This window comes from Oryctolagus cuniculus, chromosome 17 (genome assembly GCF_964237555.1).
Source record: "Oryctolagus cuniculus chromosome 17, mOryCun1.1, whole genome shotgun sequence".
Classification (NCBI taxonomy): Eukaryota; Metazoa; Chordata; class Mammalia; order Lagomorpha; family Leporidae; genus Oryctolagus; species Oryctolagus cuniculus.
This window is the reverse complement of record NC_091448.1, coordinates 48,259,937-48,278,845: the sequence shown is the minus strand read 5'-3', so window position 1 is coordinate 48,278,845 and position 18,909 is coordinate 48,259,937. Positions and strand designations below refer to the sequence as shown.

Below are 18,909 nucleotides of genomic sequence, written 5' to 3'. Positions count from 1 at the left end.
CCCAAGGCGGGAAGGTCACTCCAGCTCCTGGGAGAAGTGGGGATCGCTCCTAAGTCCCCCACGTCCACCTCTTTTTGCTGCCTTGTCCCCTAGACCCTGGCGGCCCCTGCATTAACCCCTTTTGTTCCTCCTGGGGGAAAGGAATCGGGCAGGGGGTTGGAGGGAATTAAAATGAGCCAATTAGTCTGTCTCTGGAAACAGCCCTGTCGGGGCCTAGGAAGTTCCAGAGGCAATTTGCCTTGTTTTTCATATAGTCTGGTGTTCAAGCAAATAGAAAATCCAGGCAGGGAAGGGGGCCAGGCTGGAGGGGGAAGCCAGCAGACAAATGAATTCCCAACCCGCCTCTCCAGTGGGCTGGAGCTGGGGTGAAGGGGAGGGAGCACCGAAGCGGGTCCGAAATGCACCTGCTCTGGTTATGAAGCATCCATTAGCAATGGCCCTGGGCTCCCCTGGGCCTGCCTGGGTGGTGAGGGATGGCAGATATGGTCTTGGACAGCTATTTATAGCTGGAGATGTGAATGACCCAGGCCCCACCCCTGGGATGGGCAGCTGGGCAGGCTGCAAGGAGAACACCAGCAGTGACTTGAAGATCGGTCTGGAAGAAGAGTGGGGAATGGGCAGGAAGGGCCTCGGCCACTGCCCAGGGTACCTGAGGGACCACTGCAGCCCCGTGGCACAGAGGGCAATGTGGCACTGCCCTCAGCCCAGCCCAGCGAGGGGTGGAGGCTCTGTCTCCCTTCCCAGCCACTGAGAGTGTGGCTGGCTCCAATGCGGGGAGGCGGAGCTCATCTGAGTCCAGTGCACAGCCAGATAACAGGACGCGGACACACAGGTGTAAAATCTTCCCACATTCATTCCTGTTCTGAGGGGCCAGGCCGTCCCTAAAGGTCACAACCTCTCAGACCCTAATTCCAGGTCCCTAAGCAGTGGAAGTTTCTGGAGCCCCTCCTTCTGGCCCTGCCTCCCACCCTAGGAGCACAGATGGGTTTTCCAGCTTATCTGCTGCTGCAGCCCCCAGAGCCCGCCACACCTACGCCCACAGAGGAAGCCAGGGAGGTGATGGCTGCCTCACTGAGGCTTACCCAGTCCACCAGCCTTATTCAACAGTCACAGGGTGGCCAGCCTTGTGCAAGGGACTGGGCAGAAATGAATACCACCCTTGCCGGAACAAGCGGGGCTAACACCATCTCCAGCCCCGCGCTCGGCGCAGCCTGGCGGAGTTAGCCACTGGCACACCACCTCCACCACACTTTGTCTCCCTGTTCTCCTGCTCGGCCACTTACATATTATTTTGCTGTAATCAAATCAGCTTGCTTTTTTACTTAATTTCAGAAGAACATCATCACCACCCTAAATGAAAGTCCTTTATCATTTGCCATTTATTCCATGAAAACAAACACAAATTTATTCAATTCTGCCTCAGTGCTATTGCCAGACAAAGGCTCTGAGCCTGGAGGCAGGCACAGCAGTTAACACCCCACTGGGGACCCCAAATCCCATATGAGCATGCCTAGATTTGAGTCCTGGCTTAGCTCCTGACTCCAGCTTCCTGCTCATGCACACTGTGGGAAGTAGCAGACAAGGGCTCAAGCAGTTGGGTCCCTGCCACCCATGCAGGAGACAGGATTGAGTTCCTGGCTCCTGGCTCCCACCTGGCCCAGTCCTGGGTAGTTGTGGGCATTTGGAGAGTGAACCTCTGGAAAGGAGCTCACGATCTCTCTTACTGCCTTTTTTTTTTTTTTTTTTTTTTTTTTTTTGACAGGCAGAGTGGACAGTGAGAGAGAGAGACAGAGAGAAAGGTCTTCCTTTGCCGTTGGTTCACCCTCCAATGGCCGCCGCGGCCAGTGCGCTGCAGCCGGCGCACCGCACTGATCCGATGGCAGGAGCCAGGTACTTCTCCTCGTCTCCCATAGGGTGCAGGGCCCAAGTACTCGGGCCATCCTCCACTGCACTCCCGGGCCATAGCAGAGAGCTGGCCTGGAAGAGGGGCAACTGGGACAGAATCCGGCGCCCCGACCAGGACTAGAACCCGGTGTGCCAGCGCTGCAAGGCGGAGGATTAACCTAGTGAGCCGCGGCACCAGCCCTTACTGCCTTTCAAAACAAGAAATATGTTTATAGAAGCCTCTGGATCTGAGGCACCTTTGCTAAAAACTAAAAACAGGCAAGTGTGAGGTGTTAGCGACACACCAGACAAGGCACTGCCCTTGGAGAATTCACAGTTTGCAAGAACACGAAAGGGAGCAATTTTCACGTTAGTCACTCAGTGGAGCTCTACAGCCGCACCCACGGGGCACCATGGGATGCATGGGCGAGGCCGGACACATTCAGGGCACAGGACGTGGGGTTGGTGATAGTGTCCCCTCCCACTGGGCCTCACAGGCCTGCTCTGGGTCCCCAGAGCCCCCAGTCCCCGCAAAGAAAGCGCCAGGGGACAGGCAAAACCGAGGGGCCTGCGTGGGGGCCGGGAAGGAGATGGCAGGGAAGTGGATCATGAACACAAGGCAGGCAGCTGCACAGCCCGCAGGGCCCAGCGGCCGAGACAGACACGCATGCTTGGTCGGGAAGAAAGCGGCCTCCGGGCCTGGGAAGCACATCCATGTGAAACCAGGACCCGGCCCCTCCGCCAGCCCGCAACCCAGCCTGCTGCCTACGCCCTCCCACTCCTGGGGGCTTCGCTGCTCCGCAAAATGAGCACCACCGTCCCTGGGGGCAGCGAGGGGTGGGAGGGGCTGGGAAGCCTTTGGTGAAAACCAGATGCCTTAGGGTATATGTCACCCCACCCCACTTCTGCCTGGAACCGTTCCCGGCCACCTGCTGGGTCACACAACCTGGGGAGCAATGCAAGAGCTATAAACATGCAAGCGTGGGCAGGGCCTCCACGTATCCGACCTCTGGGGTGCACAAAAGCACAGCCCTGCTCGGAGAAGTCATTCCCAAGCTCCCTCTCACACCTCAGCCCAGCCTAGTAACGAATCCACCTGACCAGCTTGTTGGCAGGTGCATGGGCGCCCCCTGGTGGGCACCATCAGAGTTGCGGCTCTGGGAACACTACCGTAAGAGGAGGGAGAGGGGGAAACGGGGAAGGTCATTTGAGGCAGAAGAGAGACACAGGCAGAATCTTTGCCAAAGGCATAGACTCTGTCTCCGACTGTAAACACCTCCTCCCGGGACCCAGGACCAGCCGCAAAGCAGTCCGCCCCTCAGCGATAGCACCAGCGGGCGCACCCCCAGGCAGGGGTAAGGGGCTCCAAGCCTGAGAAACCGGAGCCAGCTCTACCCAACTAGGGCCACCCATTTCCTAAGCAGAGGATCCAACGCCTGGCTCGGATTTTGGAAACGCTGTGAGTGACTTGTGCGGCATTTCCGAGCTGCAGGGAAAGGAAGCCACGCGAAGGAAACCCACAGAGCTCACTCGGCAGGCGGCACTCGGCCCCCGGGGGTGCACATACTGGGGTGCCCAAAGTCCCCAAGCAGGAGCCTGCTCATTTCCTGTCGGGGTCTACAAAAAGGAGGTAGACAGAGAAAGGGAGTTCTTGAGATACTGTTTGGGCGACTGAAGGCATTTAACATACTTTTTGGTTCAATTACAGATTTTTTTTTTTTTAATTTTTTTGCTAAGCTGCATGACTGTAATTTTTCCCACAGTGGAAACACACAGAAGGATTGTGTGTGTGCAATTCCTGATGAACGGGAAGGGCACCTTGGACATGGGCGCTGCCCAGGGGTCACTCCGGAGACACAGCAGCCAGGTAGCCAGCACCGCAGTCCCCTCTCCCACCCGGGCCTCCTGGCCCTTGCCCCCCTCCCCCTCGGCAGCTGCTGCTTCCCACAAAGCCGCTTCCAACTCCAGGGCTTCTGCGGCTGAGTGGAAAAAGCGAGAGGGAAGCTGTCTTTCCATAACATTAGCAACACTGCTTAGCGACATCCTGCAAAGTGGGAGCAGCACTGTCTTCTGTGCGGCTCTGCACAGAACGCGGAGGATCTCGCGCGTGCACTACCGCGGCAGCCTCTCACAGACCCCGCAAGGCCACCTGCGCCGCCTCCTGCCAGAGCGGGCGGACCACACCTGTGTGCGATTTCCCAACAGCTCTAGGCTTTGGGTCACAAAACTTTTGGCTCGCTTGCTACCTGGCTGTGATTGTAGTGACCTTGGCTAGAATTGTCTCCAAAACGTCTTCTGTACCATCGTCCTTGCAAAGCCAGTACGATTCTCCTGGTGACCCAGAGCCCAGATGGCCAGTATCGATGCTGTCGTGGGCTAAGATGCTCAGAGGACTTGCCAGGCCACTGGAGAAGTGGCTGCAGGCAGCTCCGTGCATAGACAGAAAGTGAGGGAGGACAAACGCAGACCAACGCAGGGCAGCATCTGTGTGGCTATGGGATAGAAACCAACCTCATGTGCCTGTTTCTCCCTCTGTAAACTGGGGGTAACTGTGCCGACCCCTTAGAGTTACTGCAAGGATTCAATGAGCCTACCTGGTCCAGGCAAAGACTTGGATGAAAAATGTGCATCCAACATTCATTCAAAATATCTGAAATCTGAAAAAGCCCAGCTGTCCATTGACAAACTCGGGGACACCCACACCATGGAGGGCTCCACTAGGCATAAAAGGAACAAAACAGTTGACATGGGTGATGGTATGGGTGAAAGTCAAAAACATTAGGCTGAATGAAAGAAGCCAGGTACAAAATACACTCCCCACATGACACCACTGATGAGACGTTTAAAGCAGACAACCCAAAGGCAGAGAAACCGGAACAGCGACTGCCTTTGGATACGAGCTTTTCTGGACAGATGGAAGGGTTCTACGTTGGAGCAGAGAGGGATCCATCTGTCCAAAATGCGGAATGAAGACGTGTGTGCATTTCAATGTCTATAAATTTTACCTCCAAGATGAGCTGAAACTCAGAATAGTATAAAAAAAAAAAAGAGGGAGAGGAAGGGAGGGAGGGGGAGAGGGGGAGAGGGAGAGAGAGGGGGAGAGGGGGAGAGGGGGAGAGAGAGAGAGGGAGAGAGAGAGAGAAACAGGGAACCGCCTGGGTAGGATGAATAAAAACAGGAATAGCAGAATGTGGGGACCTGCATGGTGACACAGCAGGTGAAGCCACTCCCTCCGACGCCTGCTTCCCATACTGGGGCACAGTTTGAATGCTGGCTGCTCCACTTCCAATCCAGCTCCCTGCTAATGTGCCTGGGAAAGCAGCAGATGATGGCCCAAGTGCTTGGGTACCTGCACCCACGTGGGAGACCAGGATGGAGTTCCAGGCTCCCCGCCTCAGCCTGGCACAGCCCTGGCTGTGGCAGGCATCTGGGGAGTGAACCAGCAGATGGAATATTTTCCCTCTCTCTCTCCCTCTCTCTCTCTAATAAGTAAATAAAAAAAATTTTTTAAGGGAAAGAGTTTATTGAGGGAAACCCAACAGACCAGAGGGAAGGGGCGAAGAAGGAAAAGAGAGAGAGGAGAGAGTAAGAGAGAAATCAAGAGAGAGAGAGAGAGAGAGAGAGAGAGAGAGAGAATCAGGAGATGGAGAAAAAGAGCGTAAATAAAATTTTTCTGAAAGAGAAAATTGAAAGGGTAAGGGCCCGTCTACTCAATTCCTGGTCACTTCTAAGTTCTCTCTTCTTTGGGGCCCTGCAGAGCTCGGGTGGGGCCCTCCCCTCCCCCCTCCCTGCTGGTGCTGCATCTCAGCTCAGCTTTGCTGGCCACACAGCACACTCAGTGCCAGACTCCACCTCCAGCACCCTGAGGGCTCAGCGGCTCTTTCCCACCCTGACGGAGCTTATCCTCCCTCTGGACACAGACTCGGGCTGAGCCTCCCGCTGAGCAGTTTGCAAGCTTCCTAAAGGCCTGGCTCCTGGGGCCTTTGAGCCGGGAAAGTTCTCCCAGCTGTCTGGCCCACAGCACTCCTGCTGTACCCCAAGTTCTCTGTCTAGAGGGGACTCCCTCTCCACACCACCTTGTTCTCCCTATCCCAACCCCATTCCCCTACACCTCGAGGCTCGGAGCCCTGCCTCCCTCCATCTGCTCCCCTTCCTCCTCGGTCTCCTGGCTCACGGAGTGCCTAAGGCAGGACCAAGGATGGGTCACAGCTAATAACAATGCGACCAGGGTTGGCCCACACATCCCTTCTTCTGATCAGTTTCAAGGTCACAGGAGCAAGTTGTGCTCCTCCCAAGACTCAGGAGAGTCATGGGGTTTGTGTCTCCCGGGCCTAGGTCTCCCACCCTCACTCGGGATGACCCCTCACCCCTCCATAATTGCTGCGGGAAAGAGACAAGGGGGAGGGAGAGGGAGGTGGGCACCTCCAGCAGAGTCACAGGTGTACCTGGCTGTGTTGCCCGCCACCCACACTGCAGAGCAGGTGGCTGTGACCACAGACTGCCCCTAACAAGCCTGTGGGCCACACAGGAGAGACCTGGCCAAGCGGGGACCGGGGAGCCTGGGGGGACACAGGCCCAGGGTCTGTGTAGTCCCAGCCCTTGCTCTTTATCTACCCTGCATCCGTGCCCAGAAAGTCTTTCTTGAGATTAATCAGTAGCCTCTTCCCAGAGACCATGGCTGTAACCAATCACATTCCACGCAAGGAGTCTGCCCTTGGAGCCACCGGCCCTGCGAACCGAGAGCTGGGTCAATGCATGTTAGCTGCATGAAAACCGTCACGGGGCACAGAAATCCTCACCGGACTTTGACAATCAAGACTCACTCCAAGTCACTGGGCTAGGGGGCCAGCACTGGGCAGAACGGGGTAGGCCGTCACCTGTGTCCAGGTGCTCTGTTTCCCATCCAGCTCCCTGCTCACACACTTGTGAAAGGGCAGAAGATGGCCCAAGAGCTTGGGCCCCTGCCACCCCCAAGGGAGACCTGGAAGGAGTTCCTGGCTCCTGGCTTCCCCCTGGCCCAACCACGCAGGGATTGAACCAACGGATGAAAAATCTCTCTCTCTCTCTCTCTCTCTCTCTCTCTCTCTCTCTCTCTCTCCGCCTCTTTCAAATAAATAAAAGTCAATCTTAAAAAAAAAAAAATAGCCACTGGGCTTGTGTCAGGCCCAGGTCACCACATTCTGCCCTGAATGAACCTTTATGCAGGGCCTGTTTCCGTGGACAACTGTGAGCATTCTTTAGTCATAAAATAGTTTCCATTAAGGTGCATCCGTCTTTCAGACACGACGCTGCTATTGCACACTGACCGCACTACATCTCTGCAGGCACTCAGAAGCCAAGATGCACCTGGCTGGCCCTGGCCCCCTGCATCCTGCAGTCAGAGCTCCCTCACTCCTGGGCCTGTGACTCTGCAGACTCAGATGGGCCAGGCGGGACGGGAAGGCAGAGCAGCAGGTGTAGCGGTGGAAACCCAGCCTCCACCCTCCCACAGGGCAGGAAACCCAGGTGGGCTGTCCACAGGATGCCTACGCTAAAAGCCCAACGGCCACTGGCTCAGCCACGTGAGCCACAGAGAAACATCCACACAGTGGCTCTGGCTCAAACATCTCTTTCGGGGCACCCAAGAGTCCCCACGGCTCCAAAAATGTCTAATTTCACACCAAGCCTGGAGGGTGGGACTGAGCAATGGCTTTATTTGTATTCACCTTTACATTTATTTATTTGAGAGACAGAGAGAGCTCCCACCTGCCGGTTCATTCTCCAAATGCCCACAGCAGCCAGGGTGGCAAAGCTGGGAGCTGAGCGTGCAATCCGGGACTCCCACGTGGGTGGCAGGGACCTGAGCCATCGCGGCTGCCTCCCGGGGTCTGCACTAGCAGGAAGCTGGAGTCAGGAGCCCAGCCGGGCGTAGCACCCAGGTGCTGATGTAAGACGAAGGTGTCTTAACCAGCATCTTCACTGCTCGGCCCAGCACCTCCCCTGAGCCGTCGTTTTGAAGAATTTTGAGAAAGAGGGAACCCAGGCCCTGGAGTCAGGTCTCGCTGGCTCCACATCAACCCTGACCAACACGTGACCCGGATGGGGACCCCGCTCCCCTGCAGAAGTGAGGAGGATACCAGCACCACCCTGGGAGCAGGGGAAGGGGCGCTGTGCCAGGGAGGCCCAGCACGCCACGCCATGCCACGCCACGCCACGCCACACGCAGCACCACCTCTCCGCCCTCGCTGTGGCTGTGGGAGGCACAGGGCGCAGGCACTGCCTGGGGAAAGCCGCTGGCCGCGCTGTGGGTCAGGAGGACTCTGGGAGAAGGGAGGGGGCAGGCTGCGTCCCCAGCCCCAGCGGCAGCTCCTCTGCGCTGCGCCTGGAGGTCTCATCAGAGGCCGCCTGGGGACTTCCCATTCCCTGTGGGCTTAGCTTCTCTGCTTCCAATCCAGCCCCCTCCCAGAGCCCATGGGAAAGCTGCCCTGGGCCCCTGCACCCACAGAGGAGACCTGCAGAAGCTCCTGGCTCCTGACTTCAGCCTGGCCCAGCCCTGGCTGTTGCAGCTATTTGGGGTGTGACCCAGCGGATGGAAGATCTATGTCTCTCCCTCCCCACCCCACACCATGCTCTGCATTTCAAATAAAATTTTTAATAAAATAGCGAGAAACACTTCGAGTAGCACCGCTATAGGATACAATCATTTCCCATGCATATAAAGGAGCTATCAACAGGAAGCCCATGCACCACCCCAGGTGCATTCTGGGCAGAGGCATGGGGAGAATGAAGAACAATGTGGGGCCGGCACTGTGGCATAGCGCGTAGCACCACCACCTGCAGTGCCAGCATCTCATACGAGCACCGGTTCTAGTCCCGGCTGCTCCTCTTCCGATCCAGCTCTCTGCTATGGCCTGGGAAAGCAGTAGAAGATGGCCCAAGTCCTTGGGCCCCTGTGCCCATGTGGGAGACCCGGAAGAAGCTCCCGGCTCTTGGCTTCAGATTGCCCCAGCTCTAGCCATTGCGGCCATTTGGGGAGTGAACCAGTGGAAGGAAGACCTCTCTCTCTCTCTGACTCTACCTCTCTCTGGAACTCTTTCAAATAAATAAAATCTTTTTAAAAAGACAAAAGAACAATGCTAGTGAGAAGCCTGATAATGCTCAGCCATGATGAAGGTCTGCATCACCAGGGCGCGCAGTGGGCACTGCGCCCCCAGGGGACCTGCGAGCTCTCCCTCCCAAAAACCCACCAGCCCAGTCTAAGCGAGAAGCACTTGGGGGACACCCCCAGAAGTGCCGAGGTCTGAGGCAGGCATCTGCCCCCACAGACAGGAAGCCCGCAGCCCATATGGAGCACTGCTTCCTAACGCAGGCCCGGGGAGGCAGCAGTGACGGCCCAGGTGCCTGGATCCCTGCCACCCACGTGGCAGACCCAGAAGGGGTTCCCGGCTCCCAACTTTGGCCTCATCCCATCCCCAGCCATGACAGGCATCTAAGGAACAAACCAATGGATGGCAGTGTTCGCTCTCTTTCATATATATATATATAATATATATCTTATATATAATATATAAAATAATATTTATAATTATATATATTATATATAAATATAATATAAATAATATATAAATTCATTTATGTGAGGAGGGGAAGGAGAAAGGAGATAGTTTATATATATAGTTTATATATATATAAACTATCCAGGCCATCGAACACAAGCAAAGTCTGAGACACTAACAAGGCCAGGAGGAACCTAAGGAGCCATGAGGTGACGGCTAAACGCCGTGCAACCTTGGGGTGGAGTAAGGACAGCAGGGACTGAGACACTGGTAAACTGCAGGCTTTCACAACCATGCCATATCAGCCTTGCTTCCTGGCTCACAGCAAGTGTGCACACGAATGTCCCATGCACGGAAACCATTTGCGGGGTCTAAGGGCACTCTCTGCACCATCTTCTTTTCCTGTATGTCTAAAACCGTCTCCCTGAAACTAAAGTCTACTTTACAAAGTAAACATACAGAAAATTCAACAGTGTGGGCCGGCACCGAGGCTCACTAGGCTAATCCTCCACCTAGCGGCGCCGGCACACTGGGTTCTAGTCCCGGTTGGGGCGCCGGATTCTGTCCCGGTTGCCCCTCTTCCAGGCCAGCTCTCTGCTGTGGCCAGGGAGTACAGTGGAGGATGGCCCAAGTGCTTGGGCCCTGCACCCCATGGGAGACCAGGAGAAGCACCTGGCTCCTGGCTTTGGATCAGCGCAGTGCGCCGGCTGTGGCGGCCATTGGAGGGTGAACCAATGGCAAAAGGAAGACCTTTCTCTCTGTCTCTCTCTCACACTATCCATTCTGCCTGTAAAAAAGAGAGAAAGAGAGAAAGAGAGAAAGAGAGAAAGAGAGAAGAGAGAGAGAGAGAGAGAGAGAGAGAGAGAGAGAGAGAGAGAGAGAGAGAAAGAAAGAAAGAAAGAAAGAAAGAAAGAAAGAAAGAAAGAAAGAAAGAAAGAAAGAAAGAAAGAAAGAAAATTCAACAGTGTTACCACACTGCAGCTGCCGGGGCCTGAGGCTGAGACACCACCCCCGACCCCCAACCCCCACCCCCACCCCGTGAACCAGCGATGGGAGTGCTTCTCTCTCTCCTTCTCATAAACAAATGACTAGAAAGGGGAATCAGCGACTTTCTGGTGATGCCCCAGGCTGCATCCTGGTCCCTCCAGAGTTCCAATCTGGGAGGCACTGCACCCGCCCGTCTTCTTCCAGTCCTCCCCTTCCTCAAGCAGACTCAGAAGAGCAGAGGGCCCGGCCTGCCCCTGGTGGGACAGTGCTCAGTGCAGTCTGCCGTCACCTGGGGAGCAGGCGGGCTCCGTGGCCCAGGCTCACCTGCAGCGGGAGAGCCGCCCCTCCCCTCGCCCGGGACGAGCACTTTCACTTCTGTGATCACACTGGTTACCCACAGCCCTGAAAGGAAGGGCATTAATATCAGCCCCATTTTCTGGATGAGTAAACTGACACCTAGAAAGGGTAAAGCTTCTGTCCTAAGTCACACAGCTCCTGAGAAACAGAGCCGAGACCCAGACACAGAGGGTTCCCCCAGGCTGCTGTGACTGGCACAGAAACCCTGTCGGTCCAGAGGCACTGAACACCTACATTTTCCCTGGCACCGCCGACACCAGCAGTTTAACAACCCGCTGAGGTTACCAAGTGGCAGCCCGGAGCTGCGACACGAGGACGCAGCTGCCCGTGAAGGAAGTGCATGTGGAGGGGATGACTCGGCCTCTGCCGCCCGGATCCGGCTGCTCCCGGAGCCAGCTTCCGCGCGCCAGCTTTAAGTCTGCAAGGCTTTCGTGCTTCCTATTGGTTGGTTTGGTTGTGTTTTTTGCTGAAACCAGTTTGAGGTCGGTTCCCGCGGCCGGTCACCTAGTCCACCAGCACAGCACTCCTCTCCCAGTGTTCAGGAAACACGGGCAGGAGCAAAATCACAGCTTCAGGCAAACAGAAAGGCAGGCAGCGCCCGGACTGGGAGGCAGCATCCCCCCAGCAGGGGCCGCGGGAGGGGGCCCCAGGAGGCATGCACCTGGGCCCAGCTCTGCCCCATGAGTGACAGGCCTGCTGAGGGCCTGTGCAGAGTCCTCCCGGCCCCACCCAGGGGCCAGGCACAAATCCGTCCCCGCAGCTCAGGCAGGAGCTTTCCCGTGGCTGTGAGCACCCAGGCTGCGCCTCTCATCTTCCCTCCGTAGGACCAGGGACAATTGAAGGAACACGCTGAACAAGAGGAATGTGCAGACAATTCCAGACGGCGGGACGGGGCTGTATTTACAGAGAGGAGAGACGTGGCGCAGTGCGTGGCCACTGGCGATAGCTAATGATGTAACTGATGCGCAGTACACATTCAAACTCGGGGACGCAGGAGACACAGAAGCACACGAGAGTACTACTGAGTTAATACATGCATTCCTACAAGCGATAGCAATGCCGCCGCAGGCCAGAGAGTTGCATTATCCAGGGGAGAGACCTGCGTTTAGGAGTGAAGCATCTTGACACTGCAACTTACTTTATCTTCAGAGAGGGGACAAGTGTGACAAATTGCAAGCCATGGTGTATCTAGGTGAACGTAGGTGTTCATTGTGCTATGCTTCCAATTTTTGTGCAAGTTGGCAATTTTCTTTCTTTTAAAGATTGACTGTATTATTGGAAAGGTAGTTACAGAGAGAGAGGAGAGACACAGAGCAAGAGGTCTTCCATCTGCTGGTTCACTCCCCCAAATGGCCGCAACCACCAGGACTAGGCCAGGCAGAAGCCAGGAGCTTTTTTTTTTTTTTTGACAGGCAGAGTGGACGGTGAGAGAGAGAGAGAGACAGAGAGAAAGGTCTTCCTTTGCCGTTGGTTCACCCTCCAATGGCGCACTACGGCCGGCACCGGATCTGAAGCCAGGAGCTTCTCCTGGTCTCCCATGGGGTGCAGGGCCCAAGGACTTGGGCCATCCTCCACTGCCTTCCTGGGCCACAGCAGAGAGCTGGCCTGGAAGAGGAGCAACCAGGAAAGAATCCGGTGCCCCGACCGGGACTAGAACCCAGTGTGCCGGCGCCGCAGGTGGAGGATTAGCCTATTGAGCCGCGGCACCAGCCAAAAGCCAGGAGCTTATTCCAAGTCTCCAAGCACCTGTCCATTACCCACTGCTTTCCCAGCTGCATAAGCAGGAGGCTGGACCAGAAGCAAAGCAGCCTGTGCTCTGATATGGATGCCCGCGTCAAGAGTGGCAGCTTAGCACACTGCATGACAATGCCAGCCCTGCGATCAGTAACTTTCAAAACAAAAAAGTTGAAGCAATTATACCTGTCCCAAATCTGCACACGCACACATGCACGCATCCTGCAATGGAACAGATGGTGTACAAAGAGCGCTGGGCCAACGGGGCAGCTCCTAGCCAGGCTCTGTCCTCTCTTGGTCAGCTTTCTCAGCTGTAGAATGAAGCCAGAAGCTTCTACTCATACCCACCAGGTGCTGCACGAGTCCCAGCCCTGAGGCAGCCGGTGAAGGATTCAGCCGGGCAGTGAAGGGGTCAGGGTAGGCGGCAGGGCCTGGCTGCGAAGGCCCGCCCTTTCCACCTCGACGTCCTTTCTCAGGAGGGGGCGTAGGCAGCGGATCTGACTTCCAAGGCCAATCCCCTGCCCCACCACTGTCTGCTGTTGACCCTTGCTCTGAGACTGGCAGGCGACTCCCTGTGCTAGCCCAGTGAAGATGAGGCAGTTCAGTTCACATTTACAAAACATGGGGGGGGGGGGGGGGGGCACTGTGGTATAGCGGGTAAAGCTGCCACCTGCAGTGCTGGTATCCCGCATGGGCACTGGTTCTAGTCCCAGCTGCTCCACTTCCAATCCAGCTCTCTGTTGTGGCCTGGGAAAGCAGTAGAAGTCCTTGGGCCCCAGCACCCATGTGGGAGACCCAGAAGAAGCTCCTGGCTCCTGGCTTCAGACCAGCTAAGCTCCGGCCATTGCGGCCAATTGAGGAGTGAACCAACAGATGGAAGACCTCTCCCTCTCTCTCTCTCTCTCTCTGCCTCTCCTTCTCTCTCTGTGTAACTCTGACTTTCAAGTAAAATAAATAAATCTTAAAAAAAAAAAAAAAAAAGAGGCCGGTGCCGCGGCTCAATAGGCTAATCTTCCTCCTGTGGCGCCAGCACACCGGGTTCTAGTCCCGGTCGGGGCGCCGAATTCTGTCCCGGTTGCCCCTCTTCCAGGCCAGCTCTCTGCTGTGGCCAGGGAGTGCAGTGGAGGATGGCCCAGGTGCTTGGGCCCTGCACCCCATGGGAGACCAGGATAAGTACCTGGCTCCTGCCTTCGGATCAGCGCGGTGCGCCGGCCACAGCACACCGGCCACAGCGACCATTGGAGGGTGAACCAACAGTAAAGGAAGACCTTTCTCCCTGTCTCTCTCTCTCACTGTCCACTCTGCATGTCCAAAAAAAAGAAAGAAAAGAAAAGAAAACATGTTTGGGCCCCAAGCTGTGGCTTCCCCAGGGGCCCTCATGGCAGAAACTGTTTCCTAAGAACTGGGATAGGATGAACATCGAGGCCAATTCCTCCCAGTATCCTGGGGAAGTCACGGTGGTCAGTCCCACAGCTGACCATGGGTGCAGGAACCTGACCCACAGTCAAAGGTGCTTGTCCATGCCTGTACAGCAGGCAGCGTGCAGCCTGGGCAGCTCAGAGGGACAAAGCCAGGGCAACGAGACAGGTGTTCCCCCAGCACACAGCCAGCCGCACACTGCTGGCAGTGCTGGGTGTGGAACCAGAGGGAAACTGAGAAGTATTACTAAAACAAAAGGGTGGGCGTCGGGCCCAGCAGGTAGGCCACGGGTTGGGACGCCTGCATCCCATATTGGTAGCAGGTGACGGCTCAAGTAGTTGGTCTCTGTCCGCCGTGGGGGAGACCTGGACTGAGTTCCAGCCTTGCTCCAGTCCAGCCCTGGCCGGCCACTGAGGGTCTCTGGATAATGAGGCAGGAGAGGAGATGGGAGCGCCTGCTCTCGCTCGCGAGCTCACTCTCTCAGCGTGTGTGTATCTATCTCCTTCTTTCAACTAAATTTTTTAAATTTGCTTAAAAGGAAAAGCATTTTCTTATATTACTTGTATAATATAGATTTCTTAAAAGAATTGTCAGTCTCTAAAAGTAAACCCACTCAGGAGCTGGCATTGTGGCATAACAGATCAAGCAGCCACAAGCAGTGCCGGCATCCCATATGGGCGCCAAGTCCCGGCCACTCCACTTCCAGTCCAGCTTCCTGCTGATGGCCTGGGAAAGCAGCAGAAGACGGCCCAGATGCTTGGGTCCCTGCACCCATGTGGGAGACCTGGATGAAGCTCCTGGCTTCCACCTGGCCCAACCCTGGCTATGGTGGCCATACGAGGAGTAAATCAGTGGTTATAAGACCTCTCTGTCTCTCCCTCCCTCCCTCCATCTGTCACTCTGCCTTTCAAGTAAATAAATAAATATTTTTAAAATAAAAGTAAACTCACACCATGAAATACTGCATATGAGGAGGCTAAAGAGTAGGGGGCACTTGAAAAGATCTACAAGATACCCAAGAACTCTTCAGAAAATTCATGGAAACAAAATTAAAAGATGTTTATTTTGGTGCAAAAAATATGGAATCTAAGCATAGATTTTGTACAGTACGCACTCCCAGGAACGTTGTGAAGATCCCTAATCTACGTGAATTTCAAACTTTGAGATAGCACAGTAGAAATGTTTAACAAAAGTCATAAACACTGAAGTCCCTGCCCTTTGGATCGGTTATCCCTTCTTGGAACAAATCCTAAGTAAATAAATTCATGCAAGAAGTGACGTAGCCCAAGGTGGCTGCTGCCGCAGACTTTCTGGGAGGGGGGTACTCTGACTTGCCAGCCCTCCTCCTAGCTCCATCAGGAAAGGGGCGATTTGAAACAGGAGCCAGCTGCACCAGTGGGCGAGAGAGGCACAGAGAGCGAGGGCAAAGAGAAGCAGAGGGAGAGGAGAAGGACAGGTTGGGCAGAGAGACCCTGGCAAGACCCAGCTGCGGACGCTGGTCAGGAAACCATCATAGCTTCTCTGTCCCAGCTAGGACACTGTCCCCGGAGGGCACAGCAGAATCTGAGGTCCAAGCAGCTACTCTCCCAGCCACACCCTGGAGAGGGCAGTCCTGAGCCAACAATGCCACCTGCTGGCCCAGGGCAGACCCTCTGCACCGCCATCCTTCCTACCACCAATGCTAGGGGACTCCTGTCCAACTTCCCAGTGCCACCTCTTGCAATGCCTCGTGCCTAGCAGGTGACTGTTTAGCGCCCGTCTCCTCCATGGGCTCCTCTGAGGTCCCTGGCTGCAGGGACCAGACTTTTCACACCTGCCCCCTCCCAGTGTCTACAGCAACAGCTGCCGTCCTGAATGCCAACTCAGCGCCAAGGACTGGGCTAAGTGCTCTCCACACGTCAGCCCAACCCATCCCTGAATACCCCCATGAGAGCAGAACTCATCACGGACACTGTCCAGAGGCTCAGGGGCCTGCCTGAGGCAACCTCCCAGCCAGGATTCAACAAAGGCATCCCCTACAGCTGCTGCTGCTGCTGCTGCTGCACGCAAGGCAGGTGCCTAATGAATATTCATTAGGTAAAGGAGCAGCTTCAGGTCTCACGTTGCTGACGCTCAGTCAAGGGCACGAACACCGTGTCCTTGTTTTTTCAATTCCAGTTCTGACCCAGTTAGAACAGCAGTTTCCTCTCCTCACTTCCTCTCCCTCCTCCTGTCCAAGCTGTGAGCCAAAAACAGCCCTGCGTGACAGGTTAGAGAAATACTACTGACACAGGGAGGGCGGCAGGATAGGCTTTTATGGGGGGGAGGGGGCAGAAGGAGAGAGATCTTCCGTCTGCTCGTTCCCTCCCCAAACGCCTGGCTGGGTCAGGAGCCAAGAACTCAGTCCGGGTCTCCCACCTGAGTGGCCCAAGTACTTGCGCCTTGGGCATACGCGGGAAGCTGGATCAGAGGCAGAGGCAGAACTTGAACCCAGGCACGCTAATACGGGATGCAGGCGCCGCAGGCAGCACCTTAACCACTGCACCAAATCCCCACCCCAGCGGCTTCCACTGTAAAATGTGGAGAACGGCAGCAGCCACCTCCCCAGACAGCGGCCAGGGTGGGGTCGGGGGCCAGCAAGTGCCGGGCACTGCGGCCGCTCCTGCTGCTCTCATGGGGAAGTGTGGAGGTGGGACCTGGCTGTGTTTGTGCCTTTTGCGGGGTGTCTGTGTGTGAGACACTGAGTGACCCTGCGTGCTGAATGCATGTACCTGTGTGCGCATGTGCACACGGGTAGCAGTCAGTGTGAAGGCAGGAGGAATAAAGGAGGGCCCACGAGCTAGCACATTCAACCTGGATGTCCAGCATGGGGCTGGCGACCTCTTGAGGCGACAGCTCTCCGCTCAGGGCTGGAGGCTCCAGGAAGCAGGCGCTGTGAGCCGAGCCCCCAGCTGCCCGGCTCCTCAGCGCCACCTGGTGGTGCTGATTTTGCCGCACAGACACTTGGCGGCTGGCAGGTCACAATCAATCTCTGGGCCTGTCTGGGCCTCAGGCCTCCTCCAGGGAAGTCTGACCTTCAGCCTCAACAGTGCTGAACAAGAGCTCTGTCCGTGATGACGGAAATGTTCTGTACGTCTGCGTGTCCAGCGCGGGAGCCGCCAGCTCCGTGTGACTACTGAACACCCGACGTGTGGGGAGGCACTGAGTTTTTAATTGTCCCTCATTAATTTAATTGCAAATTGCCACGCATGGCCTTGTGGGACAGCACGAGGCCTGGGGCCTCAAGCCAGAGAAACCAAACCCGCGCACCTCCTACTTGCTGGCCGTGCCTCGCCCCTCTGCTTAGGCTGCTATGAACCAGGTTCTGGGCTCTTCCTCGAGGAGTCTGGACCGCTCAGCCCATCGGGACCTCTTCTAGGGCGAGTGAGCACAAAACCCACTCTGGGAAGGGAACAGCAGGTGATGGGCGCTTTCTACTGAGAGAGGGGCCGCCGGGACCCCAGGCCCCTGGAGTTGCAACACAAGCCCCAGACTGTGCAGCCTTCCTCTGGGATGGCACAGCACAGCCCTGGAGGACCTGGGACCCAGCGGGACCGAAGAGCTCCTGGGGACATTTCCACATCTTCTCCCTACGGTCAGGAGCACAGGTGTGGGCACGGACAAACCCGCTGCAGTTCCCAGACCACAGCTGTGAGCCGCAGGCCCTGAGGGCCTCTGCAAGCCACGCTCCCCTGGTCTGTAAAGCAGGACTCGGGAGACGGCCCAGGTGACACCCACCTGGGCATTCCCAGTGTCCAGCGGCACAGAGTAAGCACCTCGTGTTTGCTAAAACCGCTGTCTTCTCATACCGCTTTATACTACACGTGCTCAGCACAGTGGCTAAGTCACTACTTGGGGTGCCCACACTCCACACTGGAGTGCCTGGGTTCAAGGCCCAGCTCCTCCACTTGGGACCCAGCTTCCTGCCAATGCACATCCTGGGAGCCAGCAGGTGATGGTTCAAGCACTTGGGCCCCTGCCACTCATGCAGGAGACCTGGGTGGAGTTCCAGGCTCCTGGGCTGAGCCTGGCTTCTATCTGAACCAGCAGAGAGAAGGTCTTTCCCATGTGTCTCTCTGTCTCTCTGCCTTCCTGTAATCTATACACATACATACAGAGATATATACCCACACAAATATGAAGTTTTCAAAAGAAGCTAAAAAACACAAGGACTACAAGGGAAAACACCAACATGGTAACGTGCGGGGTGCTGGGTCAGGGGTGATTTTAAATTTCCAAAGTTTGTACATTTTCTAAACCTTCTACAGGGAGCATGTGCTATTTTTATAAGCAGGAAAAAAATGCTATTTTTAAAAGGAGGGGAAAACCGTGCCAACATAGGGAAATGCTTGTGATCCACGGCAGAAGAAAGGGGGGTGCAAGCCCACACCCCAGGCCTGGGGACAGGGACGTCACAGAGGCCCCGGCGCTGTGCTCTGACGGTCAGGGTGCGGGCACTCTCTTTTTAGATTTGTCATTACACCGATGTTTGTATAATAAAAAATAAAATATGTTCTCTCTGCCTTTCAAATAAATAAAATTTTTCATTTAAAAAATTTCTTGGGGCCAGTGCTGTAGCGTAGCAGGTTAAGCCACTGCCTGTGCTGGTTCAAATCCTGGCTGCTCCACTTCTGATCCAGCTCTCTGCTAATGCACCTGGGAAAGCAGCAGAAGATGGCCCAAGTGCTTGGGCCCCTGCACCTGCATAGGAGACCCTGATGGAGTTCCAGGCTCCATCCCCAGCCATTCGGCCATTGGGAGAATGAACCAGCAGATGGAAACTCGTTCTCTGTGCCTTTCAAATAAATAATAAATATTTTTTAAAAATTAGTCTTTAAAAAGAAAGAATATAGAAACAACCTAAGTCTCCAGCAGTCATGGATACAACTGGAAGTACAGAAAATGTGCAAACAAACAGCACCCAGCAACTACTGGGCATGTGGCCCAGCGAGGGAGACCTCCGCTAAGAGGCCCA

At 55.6% G+C, this 18,909-nt stretch overlaps 1 protein-coding gene across 4 annotated transcripts in view; it reads right to left on the bottom strand.

Moving 5' to 3' along the window:
- The window catches only part of RAP1GAP2 (RAP1 GTPase activating protein 2), a 217,574-nt gene that overhangs the window by 151,333 nt on the left and 47,332 nt on the right, over positions 1 to 18,909 (bottom strand). The window lies entirely within an intron of this gene.